Below are 11,296 nucleotides of genomic sequence, written 5' to 3' on the forward strand. Positions count from 1 at the left end.
CTGGGTTCATCCTCTGACTGCACAACGTCGGGTTAAAGGAAGTTTTTTTGTGCTTTATGAAGAAATGCGAAAATCTCCGCGCAAGTTTTTTAATTACTGTCGGATGTCGGTTTCCTCTTTTGATTGTCTGCTGCAGCTGGTGCAATGCCACATTGCACGCCGATCAACCAATATGTGACTTGGTGTTAGCCCCGAAGAGAGACTACTTGTAGTCGAGTGTGCGCTTACACCGGTGTTATGCACTGAAATGCACCCCGCTCCTCGAAGCGTAAAATAAACGCGCAGAAAACGAACTAGAAGCGATTTCCTTGCGTTCGTTGGGTTTGCAACGTTTTTTGATGCCGTATAAACGCGCAGCCGGACAAACGCACGTTACCAAAGCCCGTGTGAACACTCTCATTGACTCCTACGTGTAGAAAACACTCGGCGCTTGATCTGCGCTCACTGGACGCTACGAACGCAAACAAAAAAACGCTCGATTTTAACGCCCGTGTGAACAAGGCCTAGTCTGTCTCTCAGCATGCTCTGCATGACGCTTGACTTCGTCGAACGTAGCGCTTTCCCAGCCTAATGCAAGACGTGCGAACTTTGCTTTGAATATCACTTCTCAGTCCCGAGACAAACGGAGGCACTGCAGCACGAATTCTATCGTTTACATTGTCTAGCCAAGAGTGATTAGCCATCAGATCTTGCAACTGGTGAGCCCATTCATCCACTGTCTCGTCTTTTTTCTGCTTAGCGGCTGAAATTAGTGACCAGTCTGTGCCCTTTTTATATTTTTCTGCCAGGGCTCCTTTCAAAGGCTCCCACTGGCCTCGGGAAAGAGCTTCGTTCCAACGGCAAGGGGCACCGTTAAGGTTACCGTGATTTACAGTTGCCCATGTGGTGCCCAGCTTTCGGCGGAGCACCTGTGTCCACTCTGCAGCATTTGATTTATACATGTCATCAAGCTGCTGTAACTGTTGCACAAATTTCAGTCCACCGACCGTTTTGGGGTCGGGCAGTTCAGACACCACATCCTTTAATTCTTGAATGTCCCAAATTTCGGCGAATCATTACGGTAGTGGGATTATTATTGCCTGGGGGTTGTGCGGGATCATGTCGGGGGTTGGGGACTTCAATAAAGGGGTTAAGAGAATGTTGGGCCAGAAGGTTTAGGGGAGCCGAAGGGGTAAGTAAAACAGCCCATAGGTTTATAGCGGAGGGTCTGACTTCTTGTGCGCTGGGAGACAGATGACTCTTCTGGTTTCTGCCATTGCAACCCAGTAGCACCTTGTGAATGATCTGAATCATCTTCCTCAGGGTCAATATGTGAGGACGGGTCAAAATGATATTGTTCATCATAAAAAAACTTGCTCCAGACGGTTCGTCTGTTAACTGGGGTGCAGGAGGTGGAATCGGGGGAGTTTGGTAAGGAGGGGGTGGACAGATTACGGGGTATAGGGGGGTCTTTCTTTTCGGTCCTCTTTCTTTTACTTTCAGGCTTGGGCTCTGTCTCTACCTTCGTTTTCAACAACGCTAGCAATAACTTTTCCTTTTCTTTCTGTGTTTTGACCTCAGCAGCCAGCAGCTCGTTACGCTTCTGCGCCGCTTGCAAGGTCCTATCCTTTATCACCAATTCCCATCTATCAAACATGTACATTCGATACGGACCTTTGTTACAACATCCTTGTGCATTTCTACATAATATTTTCCTTATTTCTTGTATTTCTAATATGTCCACAGTCCCCGTCTATCGGCCTTCTGCCACCACTCTGTTTATTCCATTTTTTACATGCTTTCTTAAAGTCTAATCCGGTTTTCTTTTCTATTAATTTCCTAGGTGAACCCCTTTCGGACCCGAGTGAAAGCTCGTGTCGAGACACTTTCAAAAATAATCCTTCTAACAGAGACTTTTGATTTCCCAAGGGAGTCTCTTTGACCGGTTTACTATTTTGCTTTCCCATAATGAATGGCACTGGACCACAGCAGAACAATTCAGCCCTCGCGGCCTTCTGCTCCCAGTCCTGTCCCACTCCCGGATTAGTACTCAAGTGGTTTCGTGTCCGTTGTTTAGCAGAATCGTACAACAATATTCAGCGTGGAGTCCGGAATACAAGATGTGCTTAACACCAATTCCTTCGTCAGACGCCTCCTATGTGCCAAACTTCTAGTGCGTGTCTCCACCACAGAGCGACCCGTAGAAGCAGGATTATGACCAGACGTTAGGAACAGAAAACTCGTCCACCCACTCAGTGTTATTCCCAGACACTCAATTCATATACTATGCTTTTCTTACTCCCATTCCCCTATTTAATAGGAGTGTGCCACTCACCCCTTTCTGTTCCGCTTCCCAGGGAGTAACTTACTAACCTACTTGTAGTATCTTATTAGGGAATAGTATTATTCCCTATTTTCCAGTTACCATCCACTACATTAGTGATACAGTATTTATTTTCCTTAACTTCTCATAAACCGGTCAAATCCCTGAGCTACTTCATTCACTCAATCGGACTCCCTCGGTCTACTCACCAAGAAATTCGTGACCTGCTAGGGAAATCCCAGTTGGTTCGACCTTCGTATTCGGTCAGAGGAGGCCAGGGACTTCTCACGCAGGATACGCCTGAGGCAGGCCAGTCCTAAGTTTTGCCGGAGCTGGTCCTTCCGACCCGGCCGGAGTCGGTCCTTTTACCGGTCCTCTGGACGATCCCGCTCGAGGAGTCACCTGTCCGTCTCCACTCCACGTTCGGGCGCCAGAAAACTGTGGACGAAGGTTCAAACAAATAGCAGACACACACCAATTCTAATAAGCAGAATCTTTTATTTCTGACTTCTTGGTGAGCAGAGCGGCTCTTCGTTACAGAGAGAAAATGCAAGGAAGGCCCCCGACAAGGGGGGTTCAGCTGCCTTTATAACAAAATCTTCAAAGAGAATGGTTAGAAAAAAATAAATCAGTTTCACTCCAAGGCCACAGAACATTCTTTACAAAATTTGTTGATTACAACGGAAAGCATAAATTCTAGTCTTATATTTGGAATGAAGCTTATCAGAAAACTTGTCATACACTGCCGAAGCAGCTGGGAAGAGTCAAAAACTGCATTCCACAGCTGGAAGCTCACTTCTGTTAGTAATAAGACTTAGCCACACAGAGAACATGCAGGTTTTCATACAGAAGCTAGCAATAGATTTTAAATTCCATTCCACACTGTTAATTAAACTCGTTATTTAATTCTACGGCTTGTTGTTGCTCTTGTTCGGCCACAGTTGACATTTCTAAAACTGTTGATTTTCTGTTTTTCATAAATTATATCGTCAAAGTGTTTTGGTGATTTGAGAGATCAACCTTACTGAGACCTTCACCTTTCTTTATTTTCAGATATTGTGTGATGTGGCGGCTTGTTTTGTGTCTCATTATTGTTTGACTGCTAATTAAGGAACAAGAAACCACTAAAAGGCCTGAGTCAAGTTAATTAGAAGAAGTAATTAGCAGCAAAAACTGGTGACTAATTAAGAAGATGGTTAGAATAAAAACCCTGCAGCCACTGCGGCCCTCCAGGACTGGAGTTTGACACCCCTGATCTAAACTGTTGCCAAACCTAATCTGTACAGTGTTGTTTGGACACAACTTAAAATTTGACGACATGCTTAAAATCAAATTTAATGAAAAAATAATAATTTAGTAACACAGTTTACTGCGGAGGGCTGGCGCCCTGCCCAGGGTTTGTTTCCTGCCTTGAGCCTTGTGCTGGCTGGGATTGGCTCCAGCAGACCCCGTGACCCTGTGTTAGGATATAGCGGGTTAGAAAATGACTGACTGACACGGCTTACACGTTATTAGAGTACATGTGAAATTTCATGTCCAAGTGCCAGTACCTTAGGAGGCTAGTAGCTGCTCATTTACAATAGAATAAACTATAACTAAGGTTATAAGGAAAACCTCACATGATTGAAATATTCCATTAACTTAACGATAAACTATAAATGTTCTGTCCTAATATGAAAAATTTCTATCCTGTGCTTTTTAACTTTATTTCATCATACTAATAATCGCAGCTGAAAACCACTAATTATCGTTCATGGCGATGACCAGAGAACAATAAAATGCATAATACATAATCTAAACTAATTATTATTACCAAAGAATTTAAATACTAGATATGAGGTAAAATAAATTGCAATAATGTATATGCTAACTGAAATGTAGCGGAATCGAAACAGAATCGGCAAAAGGCAGTTTTGATAAAATTATTCTGTGCAACGTTGTGTACTGACAACTAAAACAACCTAAAGACGTAATACGGTGTATTATATAGGACATTATATATCGCAGTACCGGACAGATAAGATTTAGTGGCTTAGAAAATGAAGTTTAATGTCAAACAGTAACCAGTACATAAAATTTATTTCATGAAGCAGCCGGCCCATGACCAGACCAGAGTCCGCAGCCCACTGGGCATTGCCCAAATGCACTAATGGCGCGTCTGCCACTGTTCAATAGTGACCCAGATTCGTGTGCTTTTCTTTGAAATGTTGCGTAACCGTTTGTATCTTTTTATTTGCTTTGTCCAAATCGATGTTGTGATCTTGCAATTCCAAGTTTAATTCTGACAGTTCTCGAAGGGCGTCACACATTCAGCCGAGATTTAGCACAAACTCCATTAATGTGATTTTTCTTTGCAAACCCCATTACAAAAAAAGTTCTCGGTCTTAATTGAATGCTTATGACCTTGTCGGTTCAGGAAATTAAAAAATAAATGTAGGTAGCAGCATCCTCGACTAAGTGAACTTGTGGTTTTGTGTCTAGCGATTGGGGCTGAAAGTCTTTAAAATGAGCACAGCCTGTTCGTGTGTGTGTGTGTGTGTGTGTGTGTGCGTGTGTGTGTGTGTGTTCATGTGTGTGTGTGTTTTCATGTGTGTGTGTGTGTGTGCGTGTGTGTGTGTGTGTGTGTGCGTGTGTGTGTGCGCATGTGTGTGCGTGCGTGTGTGTGCGTGTGTGTGTGTTTGTGTGTGTGTGTGTGCATGTGTGCGTGTTTGTGTGTTTGTGTGTGTGTGCGTGTGTGTGTGTGCACTTCTGATTTAAGCAGGTAAGGCCACACACCAGAGAAGAGATATCAGGGTGAAGGTGGCATTGCACACAGGACATGACACTGTGTCTTCATTGTCACCCATCACTGAGGAGGACTTCTTCACTGCCCTAACTTTCAAAAAGTCACCAAGAAAGCCATACATGTGATTCTTCCACTGTTATGGAAGAGAAGCCAGCAGTATGATGCGCCTGCCTGCTTCAAGGTCCTGGTGTGGCCATTTAGGTCGAAGGTTGTTTCCTGTCAGTCGTTTGCTGGCCTCCTGGCGTGGTGCGTGTTGTTCTTTCCATGTTATTTGTCCCCTTTTTCGTCTCATAGCCTTTAAATCTAATCTTGAGGTGTTGAGGAGCCCCTTTGATCATTTCAGAACAGTAGGAGGTGGTGAGGCTGTCATTGAACTTGATGTTTCAATTTCTCAATTTCTACGGCTGTATTTTTGTACACAGTGATGGTGTCAGAGGGGTTCACAATCAGGAATAACTAGGCAGCGTTATCCCATTGCCGACTTTTTGTGACGTGAAAGGTGCATGAGGTTGCATGTCTTGCTAGCCATTAGGAAAAGATGAGTATGTTAAGACATACAGGAAAATCTGGTATGGCTCCATCACCTGCCAAAACACACCACAGAATGCATCAAGATGGCATCTCTATGAGTAAATAAGTACTGTAGATGGTGGGCTTTGAGACATGAGGGTCCAGGGGAAGTGACCAGTCTTGCTTGTGCAGAGGGCTTTCCATCAGTATTGCACCTGCTCCTTTTTCACCTAAAAAAGGAATAAAAAGCTCAATGAAAACCTTCCAATAATCTACAGTAGAGCGAATAAGAGGTTTTTAGCGACATTCACAGGGCTTTAAAGGAATAATACATCCAAATATATATATTTTTAATATGTCACCTATCCCATGTAGTTTGTAATGGCAGTTGAAAAAAAAATAGTATCTCATATTTATGTGGCAAAAGTACATAACAAAGATTCTGAAAGAATGAAACCCAATAGTGACCAAAGCTGGACAACAGTAAACAATGGGGAAAACATCCACAGAGAAAAGAAGAAACTTCTTATGCAATTCATGTTGCACAATTCACCTGTGCGTCATCCATTGGTATACTCAAAATGTGCAAAGTGCATGCGTTGCCTACTAAAATATTATAAATGTTCCCAGTGCACTATCTATTAGAATGTATTTTGTAGTGCATGTGGTAGTCAAATGGATTGATTTTTTTTATTCCAACAGATGGCACATCACAAACATTTCTAGTAATAAAATGCATTACTACAAATGTTTATGATGTGCCATCTGTTGGAATGAAAAATCTTTGTTGTTGGTGTCAAGGAACAACCAAAAGGGCATATTATTTAATATATATAATGGCAAATAAAATTTAATTAAAGAGTAAGACAAAATCATTTAAATAACATCATCACCAATCATGGCACTGGAGACTGATGATGTGTTGCATGTTGATTAGCACTAGAAAGATACAGTGTGCCCTGTAGAGCCATGTATACGGCACAGAGCCAGCACCGTCGTTTGTCATAACCGCTAAATCTATCTATCTATCTAAGTCAAGATCTTTGAATATTTCTTCACCAACAGATGCCCCACAGCCGCTGGACCCCACAACTTTGCCCAACACCCAGTCCATACAAGCATTGAACAGAGAAGGAGCAAAAACACACCGCTGATGAACCCCAAAATCAACTGGGACAAATGGAGATGTCCTGCCTCCACTCTGCACAGCTCTCACAGTACCAGTGTACAGGCAGGCCATGATATCCACGAACCCTCAGGATGTCCCACAGTGCAGCTCGATCAACTGAGCCAAACACTTTGCGAAAATCAACAAAGGCTGCAAAGAAATTCTGCCGATATTCATGTTTGTGCTCTATGAGAACCCTTGGTGCCAGGATGTGGTCGATGGTAGACTTCTTAGGTGTAAAACCAGTCTGTTCCGGTCGCTGGTAGGTGAGCAAATGATCACGGATCCTATTAAAGACGACCCTAGCAAGGACCTTACCCGGCACCAAGAGCAGTGTTATCCCCCTGTAGTTGCCACAATCTGGGCAATCACCCTTCTCTTTCCAGATAGGAACGACAAGTCCCATTTTCCAGTCAGTTGGGATAACATCAGTCTCCCAAATGGAAACAAAGATTGCTTGCAATGCCAGGAGGACAGCCTTACCACCAGCCTGGAGAAGTTCACCATAGATTCCTGCAACCCTTCTCCCCCTCAGCTGGTTCACCACCTGTGCAAGCTCAGTGAGATAGGGTGGGTCACAGCTAATTAGAGGATCAGCCTCAAGAACCTTGGACACAGAGATATCCGACGTCCTAGCCAGAGGATCAGCTTTGAACAACTGCTCAAAGTAGCCAGCCCAGCGGGTCACAACTGCAGTGTCATCTGAAAGGGCCGTTCCATCAGCTGCCCTGATTGCAACTCTCCGAAGAACAGATTCAGATGTGCGTAATGCTTCGATTCCTCTGTAAACAGGACGTAGGTCGCTAGACCACAGATGGTGTGTCACTTGCTCACAGATTCCTCTAACAAACGCCTCTTTATCTGCCCTCAGAGCCCTCGCAAACTGTCCTTCTCAGTTCCCGGTACAGACCAGAGTTGCCACTGAGCCGTGCGCTGTGACTCCTCTCGATGATATCCAGGGTGCCCTGTGAGATGAAACACCTCCTTCTGGGAACACTGGTAACACCAACACAACCCTCAGCAGCCTTCAGGGTCTTGTCATGGAAGGTCTCCCACATCACATTAGGGTCGGCAGTTGTACCCAAATCTGAAAGTTCCTCACACAAACTGTGCGCAAACTCATTAGAAAAACAAAAAGACAAAAGGCCTCTTGACTTTGCTGACAATGCTGTGATCTTCACAGAGTCAATGGAGGCTCTGATCGGGACGCTCGAGAGACTGAGTGAGGAGGCTGAGTGTCTGGGCTTGTAAGTGTCCTGATAAAAACCAAGATCCAGGCCTTTAATGACCTCCTGGGCACGGCCATCAGCAGTGTGTCTGTCTGCGGAGAGAGTGTCGAGAGTTTTACTTACCTTGGCAGTGACATTCATGTCACTGGTGATGCTTCCTATGAAGACAGTAGGCAGATTAGGAGAGCGTTAGGGGGTCATGAGATCGCTGGAAAGGGGTGTGTGGCGCTCCTGATATCTATGCAAATGAATGAAGGTCCAAGTCTTTAGAGTCCAGGGGCCTCATGTATAACGCCGTGCGTAGAACTCACACTATAACATGGCGTAAGCACAAAAGTTGAAATGTGCTTACGCACAGAAAAATCCAGATGCAGGAATCTGTGCGTTCTCCAACTTCCACGTTCTTCTGCTACATAAATCCCGATCAGCGTGAAAACTAACGCTCGTGCACGCGCATTATGTAACGCCCCAACTCCTCCCAGAATTACGCCTCTTTGAATATGCAAATCAATATAAATCGCCCTTAAGCGCAGCCTTCTGTGAAAAGACAATGGAAAAAGCACGGGAGAAAATATAAGAATTTCAGCGAATGCCAAGTGGAGGCAAAGGAAAAACATACTATTTGTTCAAATAAAACGTGGTATAATCAACAAAAGGAAGTTGATCGAGTGACATAGCGTGTTGGAGAAACTTGAAAGCACAAAATTGAACAGTACCAGAAATAAAAAAGAAGTCACATATCAAAGTCGCCGTGAAAAGCCGAGTTGTAAGCCCACTGTCTGAGTGTCATATGAAAGCTTATTAGGGGACAGAGAAAAAAAGGCACACAGTGGGAAAAAAGCACAAAATGTCAACTTCAATCTCGACATTTCCACTTTAATCACGTAGTTTATTTTGTCATTTAGTAGAACATCATAAACTTCATCTTAAAATCGTTTAATTAACCAGTTTCTCAAATCACATCGTAATTAAAGTAGCACGTTAAATGCTTTGTTTTGTATTTGATCTTCTATGTGCCTATGTGTGTGAATCACTACTTGCTTCTTAAACCGGCTCTCTTCCTCCAACTGGACACAGAGTCCATTACATTCATGATATTACAGCTCTCTGAATAACTCAAACACTGAGATGTATACGTGATATCATTTTCATGATGATAGGAGTTAAAGCACGTTATTAAACATGTGTTTCACTTCGATGAAATAATTTATTGCAGCAGTACTCAGGGGCGGCTCTAGGCTTGTGGTGGCACTGGGCAGAGGAAGAATCGGTGGCTCCTTAGCCGCCGTCAGTAAGGTAGCTTATGCATGGTGGATGGCCACGTCCGTTGCAGACACTGCATAGCCGCCTCGTGCTCATGACACAAGCATTTAACTTTTGACGAAATTTGTTGCTGCGTTTTTAGCTGTGTTATTATTTTCTCTTTCTGTTTTATATTCAATATATATTGGCGTAGCCGTCACTGCAGTCAGTGCTTTTCTTTCCCCAAGTAACCGATCGCCACACAATCAGCTCTGTAATAGAAGTTAAGCCATCTGTAAGCTTAGCGCCGATTCTTCAAAACGCTTAAAGAACATTGAAATATCTTCGCAGTACATGTTTAATTATTCTATCCTTAACGACACTATTAGTGAAAAATATAGATTATTTAAATGAAGTTAAAGTTTTATCTGTATAATATAATAAACATATTTTGCTGCATTTCATCTTAAAAATGATATCGTCATCATATGTAAATACGCGCTTTATAAAGTGGCTCAGATTGTGCAATATTATAACTGTAGTGCAAGTTTACAGTGGGGTGATTGTACTTATAAGTACAAACAGTTCTACAAGGAGCAATTGATTGGCTGCATTTAAAGTTCTTGGGATGAAACTGTTTCTGAACCGCGAGGTCCGTACAGGAAAGGCTTTAAAACATTTTGCAGTGGCTGAGACAGCGTGTCCTTGAAGCTGTATACCGATAATTCTCTTTCCGATCAGCTGCTGCTGTGATTCACACTCAGATACAGTGATATAAATACTCCGAGTGGTGCAGTGAGAGTAATATGGAAAAAGATGATCCGCTGTGGCAACTCCTAACGGGAGGAGCTGAAAGAAGAAGAAGAAAAAGTGAGAGTAACAACGCTAAAGCAGTTATGGTATTTGGAATACTATGGCTATTCCCTGGACCATTATATTGTTACAAGTTAATTACAATCAGATGCATTACACTAATAAACAATATGCGGTTAGTTTTAGTGTATTTATAAAGCCGTGTCAGGAAAATAAGGAGTAACCACACAGGAACAGTAGCATTGCTTTGACGCTGGGTGCCGCCAGTCTGCAAAACCAAGCAGAGAACTTGCGTACAACAAGGCATGAGGTACCATGGAAAAGTGCGTGGCTTTACGGCAAGTGTAGGTTTTATACATCGCGATTGAACGTGGAAAAGTTCTTACACAACATTTCTGTGCATACGCACCGTTTAAACATGAGGCCCCAGGTGCTTCCTGTCTTGCTATATGGTTGTGAGACATGGACGCTATTCAGTGACCAGAGACGAAGACTGGGCTCCTTCGGTACTGTGTCTCTCCGGAAAATCCTTAGGTACCGCTGGTTTGACTTTGTGTTGTTCATGGAGTCCCGAATGAAGCACATTACCTGCATTGTGAGGGAAGCGTCAGTTACGGCACTATGGCCATGTGGCGCATTTCCCTGAGGGTGATCCGGCTCATAAGATCCTCATTGTTGGGGACCCAAGTGGCTGGACCAGGCCAAGTGGTCATCCACATAACACCTGGCTGCGGCTGATAGAGGGTCATTTCCGGAGGGTAGGACTGGACCGTGTGTCTGGACCAACTTGACTTGACTATTATATAGTGCCTTTCACATCTATCTATCTCTTATATAGTGCCTTTCATATAAACATCATAGATCTAATGAAGCAGATGGAGTTTCATTTCTACCTGTTCAGACTTACTGTAATTTTCTCCCTATGATCATCCCTGTCTTTCCTCATTTTTCACTATTTCATCTAATTTAGGTAACTCTTCAATGCCGGTGGGCACCATGCTTCATCGTTGTCAAATAGGGTAGAGTTAATCTCCCGAGCCCTTAGTGCTGCTCCATTACTGCTGTTTCTGAAGATGGCTGTGCTCGGTAGTTTTTCCGGACAGCATACTCAGCTTACCTTAGAACACATTTGAGTGAGTAGGAGAGCAGTCAGGATGCAAGACAGGAGCCCCCAGCGTGCAGCTTCATACAAGATATACATCTCAGGCCATTTGGAGCTGAAAAGACACAAAGGGTGTGGTTGAGGA

This window comes from Polypterus senegalus, chromosome 3 (genome assembly GCF_016835505.1).
Source record: "Polypterus senegalus isolate Bchr_013 chromosome 3, ASM1683550v1, whole genome shotgun sequence".
Taxonomy (NCBI): domain Eukaryota; kingdom Metazoa; phylum Chordata; class Cladistia; order Polypteriformes; family Polypteridae; genus Polypterus; species Polypterus senegalus.